The sequence below is a fragment of the Lissotriton helveticus genome, chromosome 5_1 (assembly GCF_964261635.1).
Source record: "Lissotriton helveticus chromosome 5_1, aLisHel1.1, whole genome shotgun sequence".
In the NCBI taxonomy this organism is placed as follows: Eukaryota; Metazoa; Chordata; class Amphibia; order Caudata; family Salamandridae; genus Lissotriton; species Lissotriton helveticus.
In genome coordinates this window covers 539,350,981-539,365,064 of record NC_136065.1, presented here as the reverse complement: position 1 = coordinate 539,365,064, position 14,084 = coordinate 539,350,981, and the positions used below count along the sequence as shown (strand labels likewise).

At 43.0% G+C, this 14,084-nt stretch overlaps 1 protein-coding gene across 1 annotated transcript in view; it reads right to left on the bottom strand.

The window, feature by feature from the left end:
* The window catches only part of PCDH15 (protocadherin related 15), a 2,579,312-nt gene that overhangs the window by 635,651 nt on the left and 1,929,577 nt on the right, over positions 1-14,084 (bottom strand). The gene's annotated exons all lie outside the window — the stretch shown is intronic.

Sequence of the window (14,084 nt, the reverse complement as noted above, 5' to 3'; positions counted from 1 at the left end):
CAAATACTACTAGGGTTTTTGTTTGACCCATGCTTGGCAATGAAGACCATCATCATTGGACACTGTACAGGTTTTCCCCACCATCAAAGACGATCATTTTTTGTTGTTTGACAGTACATTGGCCCTCTCGGCCTCCTCGACTTTCCAGGTAGATGAGGACAAGCAGTTAAGGTATATCACTAAGGAGGTGGTATAGAACACGTCTATAGTACATTATTGTAATCACTGTTGCAATAAAGAATTTAATGCAAAAATAGGGTTTCTGGTAAAACTCTACTTTATGTATTCAGAATATATAAATATATGTAGAAGTATTGTAGAAACTAAACAAAACAAAACACTATACACAATGAAAATGGTGATGAAAAAATTAGTAAAACAATTATGGAACCTACTATTAACACTATGTATTATTTCCCATCACAAAATACTGATGAACATAAACACAATCCAGATGTGAAAACAAAGCACAGTAAAAATTTAGTTGTAGTGGGCCCGATTCACAAAATTAATTTGAGACAAAATCCTAACTTTACGACTTTGGGTATTCACAAAAGGCATTTAGGAGTAGTAAAGTTAGGATTCCTAACTTTACTACTCCTAACCTGAGACAAAATCCAAACTTTACGACTATACCTATTCACAAAAGGCATTTATGAGTAGCAAAGTTAGCTTTACTACTCCTAAATGCCTTTTGTGAATACCAAAAGTCGTAAAGTTAGGATTTTTCTCAGTTTAGGAGTAGTAAAGTTAGGAATCCTAACTTTGGTACTCCTAAATGCCTATTGTGAATACCGAAAGTCGTAAAGTTAGGATTTTGTCTCAGTTTAGGAGTAGTAAAGTTAGGAATCCTACTACATATTCTCTAACGGATTATGATAATAAAACTGTAAAATGGAGGATGTTCTTACCGTAGATAAAACTGAGATCATGAGCTACAAAGGTAAAAAATAACCTACAGCTTGATACCATAGTATTCACAATTGCTAGAAAAAAGGACAATTGAAAGCAAAAGAAAGCACAATGGACATTGGCATTATGGTGTAACTTCAACTTATAAAGTACAGGAACAGGGTCTCAGAGTTATGAAAAGAATGGTAATACATCTAAGGAAGTTGGTTTAACTCTTGGGTTATGGGGTAGGGATGTTGATCTCCTAAAACGGAAATAGTTTGTTTTCTGTGGGACCTATTGGCTCCGGTCAGAATTCCTAACTTATTAGGTACAAAACTAGATGATGAAGAAAATTGGGTATAAGTCAACATACAAAATGGATTCATCTGGACCACGGAGGTCTCCCTGTGTCTGATTGAATTGCTTTTTGCTGGGCTGTCGCCAAAGTAGCAGGTTCAAATGAAGAAAAATATAATATGGGTCAGAGGACAGATGGAGTGTGCTCACCACGTAGAAGCAGTATTCAGTGCATCTGACCTTTTTGTTGAAGTTCTTGGACCATTCCTCCCTCACTCTCTGTTGAAAGGTATTGATGACTTTAAAGCAGTAAAACCCACATGCCAGGCTGAATAATATATAAAAATATGACACGCTACGTATCTAAACTAGATGCCCTCATGATGATTTAAAGCCTAAAAGTAGATTTCCGATGTGTGTGTGGTAAGGTTATAATTAGAAAGGAGATGGCTCGTATGACTGAAATTATATTATTTCACATCTCATTGTAAGAAAATACTATCAAAATTATTCAAAGCTATTTTCTCCATAGTTTTCAAAATCTGATGTAATGGTGGAATCAGAGTTTTCATGAATTCAGTGGAAAAGTATCGCTATAAAAATGTACTTTGCATCCCATTTTAAAGAAAATTTTAAAGCTCTTGCACCAACGTAGTAATGCTGTAAATTAGTTCTCTGGAAAGCAAAGCTTTGGAGTAAGGAGAGGCAACCTCCATTCCACGTTTTTTAGTAGAACCATACATTTATTATTCACTGTACTTAACAAGTAACCTTCATGGGCTAATTTAAATATATTTTGTTGCTGGTGGTAGCCTCAATCTGGGCAGGGCACCAGAAGCATGTTTTTTTTAAGTATTGTGGGGGACTGCAGGGAGTACAGCAGACCCTCCTAGGGTCTCTAGAATATGATCACTGGAAAAATGAATGATATTTCTAGGCACTCTCTGAACTGACCTTTGCTCTTCAGCTCAGGAGTGCAGAGACGTCTTGAGGTAGGCTCTATGACTACACTCTGTGGCCTCAGAATTAAAAAAAAATACTTACACATGGGGATTTTTTTTACTGTATGTGTTTTATTGAGATGTTAACTGACAAAATGAATAGACTTGCCTTTCATTTATTGACAATAACCTACATTAATAAAAAAACTAGAAATTAATTTTAAACAAAACAAAGGCTAAAGTGACAGTTATAGTTAAGAATAAAAAAAAACTAGAAATTCACTGAAAGGAAAAAGGTTAAAGTGACAATATAGTTAGGTTTGTCATTTTGAACTATCAAAACCACTGAAATTCACCAATTATAGTTATCTCAATTAACTGTAATTTATGCTCTAAAGTAACTATAACTCACACCCTCACAATTGTTTTTTAACATCATTGATAACATCAGCAACATCATTGATAACAACACTATACAAGGTGGGATGCATGTTATAGTTACTTTAAGGCATGAGTTCCATTTACTTGCAATAACTATAGCTGGTGAATTTCAGTGGTTTGGATTGTTTAAAATGGTACACCAAATATAACATCCCTTTAACCTTTGTTTTCTTCGATATATATATATACTGTCACTGAAAAAAACAAAGGTTACAGGCTAAAGGTTAAGCTTAGATTTCACTTGCATAAAACCAGTGAAATTCGGTGGCTATAGTTACCTGATCTAAGTATAACGTACGCCCCTGCAATGCACTGCTAAGCTAATGACCTCAAATATTACATCACTAATGACATGGTCAGTAACATCACTCATGACCTCACTGCTGGCATCTCAAATGACATCACCTATGACATCATCAAGTGAATGTTAGTGTTTCTAAGAGTTTATCGTTGTTAAACATATATACTGACCTACTACAAAAGTTACATTTGTTTACTAGTTGTACTACTAAAGAGTGATACTACTTCTAATATTTATTATGTGATGGCTGTGTGAGTTCATAAGTGGGTGTGTGAGTTGCTGTGTGGGTGAGTGAGATGTTGTGGGTGACTATATTGGTGAGTGGATGTGTCAGTGCATGTATGGGTTGGTGAGTGGGGGTGTGAGTGGCTCTATGAGTGGGTAAGTGGGTGTGTAGTGACTGTATGGGTGAGTGAGTGGGTGTCAATGGCTGTATGAGTGAGTGACTGGGTGGGTAAATGGCTGTATGGTATACACCTGTTACAACGGATCTTTTACTCCGCACTACCATTACAACGCGACTTTTACTCCGCATACCATTACAACGCATTGCGCTGGGGGGCGCTCTAGGATAGGGAATAAGTATAATTTACTATCCAACACCTTCCCTAGGGTCCACGGGGACTGGAGTTAGAATAGTAAATTATACTTACCACTATCCAGCGCCCCAAGGCGCTATGCGTTGTAACGGTATGCGGAGTAAAAGTCGCGTTGTAATGGTCTGCGGAGTAATAGTATGCGTTATAACGTCATACTTCCGGCTGTATGGGTGAGTGCTGTTTGAGTGGGTGTTTGGTTAAGTGAGTTGTTGTGTGAGTGGCTTTATTGGAGAGTGAGTGTATATGAGAATGGCTGTATGGGTGAGCAGGTGGATGTATGAGTGATTGTATGGATGTATGAATGGGTATGTGTAGGAAGCTGGGTCTGTGTATACTATACCAAAGTAAGGTATAGTATGCACAGAGTCCAGTGGAACCCCAAAGGTAGACAGGGAAAAAAGTAGATAATACCTTTCTCTCTATTTATGGTAGTGTGGGCGAGCAGTAAGGCTTTCTCAGACGGTAGTGTTAAGCATTTATTGTACCTACTCAAAGACTGAAATCAGACCAATTTTGTATAAAAAATAATATTTTGTTCTTTTATTTCTAGAATGAAGCCAAGACTGGTGCCTGTAAGTGAAATAATACTTTGCAAGATTTATGCAGTACATTAGAGATAAATGCAGGTTCAAATGCAGTTGGTTGATTTACAGGTTAAGTCACTAATCATAATTATGTTTCAGTTACTTTGTAGATTATAATACACATTACTTCTTGGATTACTTTTCAAGTTACCTTTGCTAATCAGTGTGATATGCCTGGATATAACACAGAGACATCTCCTAGACAAAAGGTAAGCAATTCACTTTTTTCACATATGCAGTTTTTCAAGTGTTAATGCAAACCAATTCCACACTTCAAAGAAAAGCAGTCAATGCAATCCTATGAGAGGAAATTAGGCTATTGGTTTGCAGGTAAGTACTTTGTTGAATGAGTTGGGTTTCTGGGGTTAGAACCAGGGTTCCCCCAGGGTCAAGGATGCACTCTCCGAACATCCTCAGGGGCACTAGGGTGGCTGGGTGCAGAATGCTGAGGCACATTGTTATCCAAAGGGGAATAGTGTCCTCTGGTTGTTGGCTGCTCATGAGCAGGCCACAAGGTTGTGGGAGCAAAGCTCCTGGGGTTTAGCTCAGGGGAAAGGGGAATCTGAGTTAGCACACAAGGTGCACCCGCAGAGGCACTGGGGTGGCTGAGTGCAGGGTGCTGTTTTGACATTGGGTGCCATGTTGATTTTAATGGGGATTCTCCGGTTGCAATTAATACTGCAGGCTCGGGGATGAAGATTTTTTGGAGGTGACCACCAGTTGGAAAGGTAAGTTGGGATGCCTAGGGATGCTGGGATACCATTGGTTGGGCCACCCATGGCTGTGGATGTCAGGTGCAGGGGTGTTTTTAGCCATCAGGTTTTTCTTACTAGCTCCGGTCGCAGTTGGGGGAGTCCTCCAGAAAGGGGCTGCAGTCGTCAATTGGAGATTTGAGGCAGGTCGGAGATCACCAGATCTCAGGTCAGGATTGCCAGGGAGACCTCCTCGTGGTGTTGGGCACTCGAACTTGAGCCATGGGCTTCAGGTGCAGAGTGGTGCAGACTCGCAGATTTGGCCCGAGTCTTTGGGTGAGCAAATCTGGTGCTCACTGGAGATAAAGTCTTGGCTTGGGAAGGCAAGGCAGGTCCTCCGTGTTCTTGGAAGCTGCTGGCTGCAGAACAGGCGGGGATTTCGCTGGAGCAGCTTTGAGATTGGAACAGGCTGGTAGGGCTGGGGCCAAGTCAGCGGGCGTCCTCCTCTTAGTTCAGCACTGCTTCTTTGATCTTTCTTCTTCTTTCTTCTTGTCGGATCTTATCTTCTTGGTTCAGGGCTGCCCCCTAAATACTATATTTAGGGGTGTTTTAGAGGTCTCGAGGTGGTAGCCAATGGGCTACTGACCTTAGGGTGACTACACCCTTGGTGTGCTCACCCTACATGGGGGAGTGGGCACAATCCCTAATCCTAATTGGAGAGTGCCTGCCATCTGCAACATAGTGGGCACTGAAGAATGGGCTTCATCTTGCCTCCCCGACCTGAGGGGTGGGGTTGGGAGATTTTCCCGCCTGTCTTCCCACCGAAAAGGAGGGGAGACATGAAGAGGTCCTGCTCCAGATAGCAGGAGTGGCAGGGGGCCACGTTACAATGCCTTTGAAACTACCCTGACACAGATGGCTTTTCCTGACCTGAGGGAGGTGTGAACACCTTTGCACAGAAAAGGCTTTGTTTCTGAGCTCAGGGAGTGAAGGCTCCCATCCCAGGGGTCCAGAAACATGTCTTGTGGTGGCAGGCTGGTGTTTACCAGTGAGGCAGCTCAAAAGAGGCTGTTAGTTTTTCAGAGGGCATCTCTAAGATGCCCTCTGAGTGCATTGTATAATGAATCCCACACAGGCATCAGTGTGGGTGTATTATGATGAGAAGTTTGATACCAAATTTCCCAGAGTTCAGAAAAGCCATTATGGTGCTATAGAGTTGTAATGACACACTCCCAGACCATATACACTTTATGTCCTTACTGCACTTACAATGTCTAAGAATGGACTTAGATAGTGTCGGGGTACAGTGTTCATGAAACATTACCCTCACCAGTGGTATAGTGCATGCAACTAAAGGGTTGTCTTACCTATACCATAGGCAGTGGGCTGCTGGCATGGCACACTGGAATGTGTGCCATACCGACTCTTCACTTTTCTCTGGACCAAAACATGCAGCCTGCAATGGCAGTGTGTCTGTTAAGCTACAAGACCTCTAATGGTGGCACAATATGTGCTGCTGCCGCTAGAGGCCTCCCCTGATCACAGTGCCCTTGGTACCAATGGTACCTTTTACAAGGGACTTACATGTGGCCAGAGCGGTGCCAATTGGGGGTACAAAGGTACATTTCTGGAAAAGAACACAGGCCCTTGGGACCTGATTGGCAGGGAGCCTGGGCAGCACAAGTCAAAGTGCATCAGAAATCAGGTAAAAGTGGGGAGTCACTGCAACAGAAACCCACCTTTGCAAAGTATTAGCCCCTGGGAGATGGTGGTCCCTGGAGCAGGTCCTCCCGCGCATTTAAAAAAAAGAACCCCTGGGCAGGTGGTGGTCCCTGGGGCATTAGTAAGCCCCAGGAGGGGGGTCCCATGTGTCTCTCCTCCTATAAACTCCAAATGCCCCCGGGACCTGGCCCACCCGGAGTGCAATTAGAAATTAAGCGGGGATGACCAGTCTTTTTTTCTTTTTTACTTTTGTCGCAATTCATGGATGAAGTGTGACTCCCACCAAAAAGCTTTTTTGGCCCTAAGGTGTCCCAGTGCGACCCCTCCATGAGGCCTAGGGGGTCAAAGTGTTTCTACCCTGCCACCTTCTATTTTTTTTACATTTCTTCCAATCACTCTGTTGAACTGAGTCACAAAATGACTGCCAACACTTACTAGTTTGAAGTGATGGCAGCCAATCATATCCCAGCATGAGATCTCAGGTGGGATCACAGATCCTCTGAGTCCCCAGTTGTATATCTGAACAACCTCTAAATAACTCTGCAACTACTAAACGGATTTACACCATTTAACAACAAGCATTTGCAATGCAATAGGTCTCGCATTATTAAAGTTTGAGCTATTGGCATTGCTAATAATAATGCAACACCAATAGCTGAAACTTTAATAATGCGAGACCTATTGCATTGCAAATGCTTGTTACTTTAGAGCATGTGCTGTTATGGCCAGAACTGCTGACTTTGGAGCTAGAGTCCGAGTCCTGCCGTCGCCTCCGCATCCTGTGATTTTGGGCAAATCACTTACTCCCCTGTTCCTAAAAAAGAATCTAGCCTTGTGTAATGAAACCCATGCTCGTGTGAAGGACTCCAGTGCCCTTGAGCTGAGTTCGTACTATGTAAAACTGCAAAAAGGAAATAAATCAGTAGTAGGCAGAGATGCAATGGTAGTAGTGTTAGGTGTTTACTGCACTTGGGGTTCACTGCACTGCACAAAACCACACGTAGGCCTGATAAGCCCATTCCTGTTCCACACCAGGGCTTGTGCCAGTACTTCCCTGTCTCACTTCATTGGGGACTGTGGGTTATGGGTAACAGGATCTAAAATAACATCATTAAATAAAACTTGCTCACATACATTCAGTAGTTCACCTGCCTCATTGCAAACATGTTTGCTGGCTTACCTGCAGATACCTTCAGGAGAGACAGCAACAGTTAAACAGAGGAGGGCACCCTTTGTGTGCCCCTGAAAGGCAGAAAAGTGAACAAAACTAAAGGTCAGATTGTTTATGTAGTATATCATATCAGTCAGTAAACAGCCTCTTTCTAAACAGTTCAAATTAGAGCACAAAAGGGAACTTAAGCAAATGTGGATGTGATAATTAACACCTATTCTAACTATTTGGGGAGTAACGTGTATTTAAGTTCGTTATGCACCACCCCTCTCGTGTCCAGGCTACACGAGTCTTTTCTTCTAATTCTATTACAAAAGGTTTAACCGGCCAAAGTTTAAGAAAGAGAATTGGTACCAAACTGATAATTGCAGGTGCAATAAACTTCACACCACTTCCACTACTGCCCCTGTGCAGGAGTTTGTTTGTGTAGGGGTTGCAATTTAATAAGTCAGTTGTAATAAAGCCCTTGCTGAACATCACATCACATACCTTCATTTAGAGCACGTCATTCTATTTGCCGCAATAACACAATTCTGGGGACTGCATTAACGGGATCATGAACCGGGATTTTACTGCAAAGATGTAAATGGAGAATAACGTGTAGAAAAGGTGTTTCGTTGTGTTTTTCTGCCTTTGCAGTTGTGTGATAGTCAGGACAGGATTTCTGCATTTCATGGCGCAGCAACAACACTGCTTTCTAAACTGTCATCTATTTTCTCATATTTAACACAAATTTATTACCGCAAAGAAACTGAGCGCCTCACTGTGCAAATATACGCTGAGTAGGTAAGGAAGGCGATTGCTAGACGGTAATGTAAGAGCAGCTGGTCTGCAGTCCACCCTTTAGACAATTTGTTTTGTAGTCATTTATGCTGCCGCCCTTTGGTACCACCCCCCGTTCACAGTTAATATGCAACTTGCAGTGCCCTCAAGGGGCAAAAAGGGGCAGGTGCAGCAGTCATAGCGATTAAAGAAGGGATGGGTGAAAGGAAGCAGTAACGATAGAAATTACGCGTCACAGGAAAGGCATAAAAACATGCATTAAAACATATGTAGTGTGCGTATGCAGTGAAAAAAGTATCACACATACAGGTACAAAATAATTTCTACAATCTTGATTTCTTTCCTAAATTCTACTGGTGCACAGTGCTCCCGTCTCTCACACGTCACCCACTACAAGGATGTGCTGTATTACACATACACTAATAGCTGAGCGAGTTAGGCGTTTGATGCTTTCGTCTTTTTTCACGAGGAAGCTTTAATTACCATGTCAGCCTTAGCGGTGCGTGCACACCATAGAGGAGCGAGGGCTAGGGAGCCTGTTGTCTGTGCCATGCTGCTGCGCATGTTAGACACGGACAGGAATGGGTGGAGCAAAGGCGGGACATGCGCTTGCCTTTGCCCAATTGCGTGCCGTTTTCCTTTTCAAAAAGCACGCTACAGCCAATGCAAGCATGTGAAAGCAAAACCACACGCACGAGCGTGTGGTTAGCTTTCTGAAGCCCATACAAGAGGTCTTGTGCTGCGCACTGCAACGTTGGGCGCGAGACCAGAAAAGGGCACTTTTTGGCCCAATAGCTAACTTTCTGCCAAAATATTGTAATTTTCTTCAGCAGTTCGGGCTGTGGCTGTGTCTAAAATATCCTATGGAAATTAACATGGGGAAAATGCATTTTGGAAACCACCCCTTTTTCTCAACTCATGCTTCATGGATCAAGCCAACATTTTCAAGAGAGCAGCAGAAGTGACTGGTTAACTAATTTTAAAATTTCCGTGAGGATTTGTCAAACAACACCAAAGTTATTGGCACATGAATAAACACTCTTCTTATGTAAACTACATCCTAACTATAACTACCAACTATAACTGCCTACTAGTGTTAGAAATAGGGCTTCTGGGTGCCAGGTGTCCAGACAGTAGCCACAATTCTAGGCAGGGTAAGTAACTTCTCAACCAGAATTATCCTGTGGTCACCCTCTGGTAGCTTGGCACAGAGCAGTCTGTCTTGGTTTAAGAGGCAAGGTATAAAGTATTTAAGCAACACATAAACAGTAAAACAGTGACAACACAACAATTTAGAAAAATGAAGTATGACTTTATTATAAAACAAGACAAAAATTATGAAAATCTAATAAGTAGAAGTTGAGATATGAATATTGAAGGAATAAATGTCAAAGTAGTGCTTAGAAGCTAATAGCGCTTTAACGGTTAATTGGTCCTACGGGACCGGGACAAAGTCAAGATTTCAGGACAACCGAGAGGGAGCACAGGCTAATTACAAGGAACCACTTAGGTCTGCTTACCAAAGGTACTGTGATCCTACATTTACATCGATAGAGGTGGGGGCAGCCAAGGGATGCTTCAGTGATCCCAACACAGCAGCGGAAATGCAACGATGGCTATGAGCAAAGTGTCAGCCCTGGAGTGCAGTGTGTATGAGTGTGAAATAGTGTCTCCTGGTGTGATGCAACAATCCGATTCCAGTGGCATCAGACGGTACATTGATAACACTGCAATAAGCCCCTAGGTCTACATCCAAGGGTCCGGGACTGCGTTAGCACCTCTTAGCAGGAAAGCCTCACCAGCAGACGTGTCCCTGAGACTTAGGCCCCAGAAGGCAAGCCAGAAAGCCCTTGGAGTTACTCTAGGTTCAAGTAATGCAGGTCAAGTCCTTCTCACCCAAGCAGAGAGAGAGAGTGGCAGCAATGGGGTAACACAGCAAAGCAAAGGGTTAGCAAAGAGCAGATCCAGCAAAGTGGCAGTCCTTTAGCAGCAGAGCGGTTCCTCTTCTGTCTGGCAGAGTGCTCTCAGATCCAGAAGTGTACTGAATTGGTAAGGTCAGACTCTCAGTAATTATACTCATATGTGCCTTTGAAGTGGGGGTGACTTTAGAGAAGGGTCTTTAAAGTACACATAGATCCTTTCTTCCCAGTCCAGGGGTATTCATACCTTTGTGTGGGAATAGGACATTGCCTATTGAAATCAAGTGTCAGCCCTTCCCACCCTTCCTGCCCAGGAAGAGCCATAAGTATGCAGAAATATATAGATGGCTACCCCTAGCCTTCCTGTGATTGTGGCTGTCTAGAGAGAATGCACAAAGTGTAGCTATTATCCACCCCAGACATGTATTGGAGACAGGCTGCAAGGAACACAGAGCAGAGAAATGCCCACTTCCTAAAAGTAGCGTTTATAAAATATTATAGTTAAATCTCACTTTACTTTGGCCAAAGATATAAAACATAATCCAGTTACTCCTTTCTGAACAGGAATTTCAGGATAAAAGTGCATTAAGATATTCCCAATGTTACCCCATGAGAGGAGTAGGCCTCACAGTAGTGATAACAAATTGAGCTGTCTGTCACTACTAGGGCATGTAAAACTTAAAAGTATATGTCCTACCTTATACTTACACAGCACCCTGCCCTTGGAGCTACCTAGAACCTACTATAGGAGTGACTGAGGTGTAATAAAAGGGGAGTTTAAGGCTCGACAATTGATTTAGTTGCCAAGTCGAAGTGGCAGTAAACAGCACATGCAGGCCCTGTAATGGCAGGCCAGGCCTGAGCCTTGGTGGAGGGGCTACTTATGTGGGTGGAACAATCAGTGTTGCAGTCCCACTAGTAGCATTTAATGTACAAGACCCAGGCACTTATAGTGCACTTTACAAGGTACTTATAAGTAAACTAAACACACTAGTTGGGGAGGAACCAATATTACTATGTTTAGGGGGGAGAGCACAAGCTCTTTAACACTGTTTAGCAGGGTTAACGTGTGCAGAGTCCCAAAGCCACCCAAAACAAGGTCAGCAAAATGTAGGGAGCTGGGAAAAAGTTCAGGGAAGACTACACTAAGAATGTTAGGCCTAACATATATACTTTATTAACACTTTGGAGGCAGACAGATTTGCGGGGTATTTTCTTTGCACTTTGAGCCAGAGAAGACATTAGGTGCAGGCAGTTACACAATTATATTACAACTACGCAAGCACGAGGTGAAGTGCCCTGGAGGAAAATGTCAGGTATGCTGCCACTTAGCACTCACGTAATTGACTCCTTTGAAGCACAATGAGGGCATTCTTTCTCATTATTAGCCTTTAAGGCACAATTTTACTGTTCGAAAGGGGAAGAACATAACTGTGATTACGATGACATTTGAAAGACATTATCGACATTGAAGTCCTGTTAACATGTGGTTACTTGGATCAGAGTCATACAAACCGGAATATTGCTTGACGGGAGTGCACTTGGAATGACTTAAGTTAGAGTACTTGTTTCATAGAGTGCTCTCTTATACTTAACAACAAGCAACAGAGGAATCATTTACCATTGTCTAACACTGCACTTTTAGACCTTATTTACTGTTTAAGATTACAGTGTATTTAAATCTCAGAACAACTGGCCCTCATATTTTGCATATGATTAAGAGCAAGCCAGGGTCCAAACACGTCATGATATGCTATTTGGATTGCCTGCTACCACTGACTGTTTCTCGATTGCAGGGCTTGTTTGTTCATGCTGCGGACCCTGAATGATCTATCTTTATATATAAATATAATATATATAGGTATATAGGTCTGTGTATGTGTGTGTGTGGAGGAGTTTGTTGTGAATGCTGGTACGGGTAATTCTAAGGTTTAAGGGTTGAGGGGTGGGTAGTGGTAAAGAGTGGTAAGGGTACATTTAAGGTTATGGGGTCTATAGTCATAAAGGGTGGTAGGGGTGTTTTAGGGGTGTGTAGTGATAAATGTATCTCCTTGGTAAAGGCTGTGTGGAAAAGGCTTGAGTGATAAAGTATACGTTTTTTTGTCATACATGCATCCGGAGAAATTATCTAAAAATATCTGGACAAAGTGAGTTGCTTTTCAAGACAATCTTTCTTCACAATATAGTAATAACGCGAATAGTGTGACTGATCAGGCATGTTATTAGGCACAGCATGTGCAAGATCCTGCAAATAATCCATCCACCCGTGAAAGGTGTCTATTCTATTGTGTCCAAGTCATATGTTAAACATCAAATTCTTAAAAACTATTCAAAAATACAGAGTGATCACTGCCTCTTCGACTGTGCTGCCCCTACTCTCAAAGAAATAATGTGCTTTTTACCACAGCAGTTTTGGCATTTCTCTTTAAAAGTGGATGTTACTATTATCAATTTAATGACCCTGAGTTATCCAGGCTTTAAATGAGGAATGCTGAGATTGACTTCCTGCGTTCAGAAGATCGCCATCATTTCAACAGTTATAATTCAACTCTAAGCCTTGTGGGAACCACTTACATTGCCCCTTGCTGGATTAAATATTGCATGTGGAGTGAATACAACAACAACAAACAAAATAGGAAACCAAAGCAAAGTGAATGCTCTCTCGCAGGTGGGCACCAGGGCCGGACTGGCCATAGCGGGCACCGGGCAATCCCCCGGTGTGCCGCACGGGTGGGGGCCAGTTTTGGGCCCCTGGGGGCCGTTTTTGTTACAGGGCCGTTTTTATCAGCCCTGTACGAAAATCGGCCCCGGCAAAGAGCTTGGCGGCACATCCAACCCGAGTGGGGAGGGGGGCCGCCGAGCACTTTGCCAGGGCCGGTTGTGGTACCCAGTCTGACCCTGGTGGGTACTCTTGGGAGGAAATTGCTGGTCATTTTGAGATCGCATTTTGGGGGATAAGCCAAGAGCACCCATAAAGCCAAAGCTAGAGCACAAATGTGGCTGAAGGCAAAAGAAGGGTTGGTACCGAGTAGGTTACAGAACAGGCAAAGCAGGTGTACCATTTTTGGGGGGTTGTTCTAAAGCTGCACCTTCCTCTGACCATCAAACAGCCTGACAGCCCTCGGCAAATCATCCTGGTCTGACCCACATTATTCATACACTTCAGCTAATGAGACTCATGCTACCTTCTTGACTAGGATCAATTTGTCTGGACCTGAGGTGGAATGCAAAAATGTTGAGGCTCAGGTTCCGCAGCAGAAGGGGCTCAGTGGGGGCCCCCTGAAAAGGCTTTCCCCGATCGTTTTACTATTTCCTATTCCATGCCATCGAACACATTTTGCAAGGCATGGAATGGCATTACTTGGAGGGTAAGGGAGCTCTCTCCAAAAATAGAAAACCTGGTGCCCCGCACTGTGGGGGCTGCGGAGGCCTTGCCTCCGCCCCTGGATTGAACTCAATGTATAACCCAGGAGGGAGGAGGACATAAACATGTCATATCTGCCTGATAAGGCAATGTTTCTCTCTCTAGTGTGACTTCATAGTGTCATGCCAAATCATCACCATTAGATGGTTGATGGCCTTCTCTGCCTAGTGTTACTGCTGTGCAGAGTACCAATACTCAATAATCAGTTACTGCCCTTGCAACCCAGCTGTAACGGTGTTGAATTCCCAAAACGAGTGCTTTATCGGCTCATTGCCAACAACCAACACACACTGACCAATGTGCCCCATGTATGGAA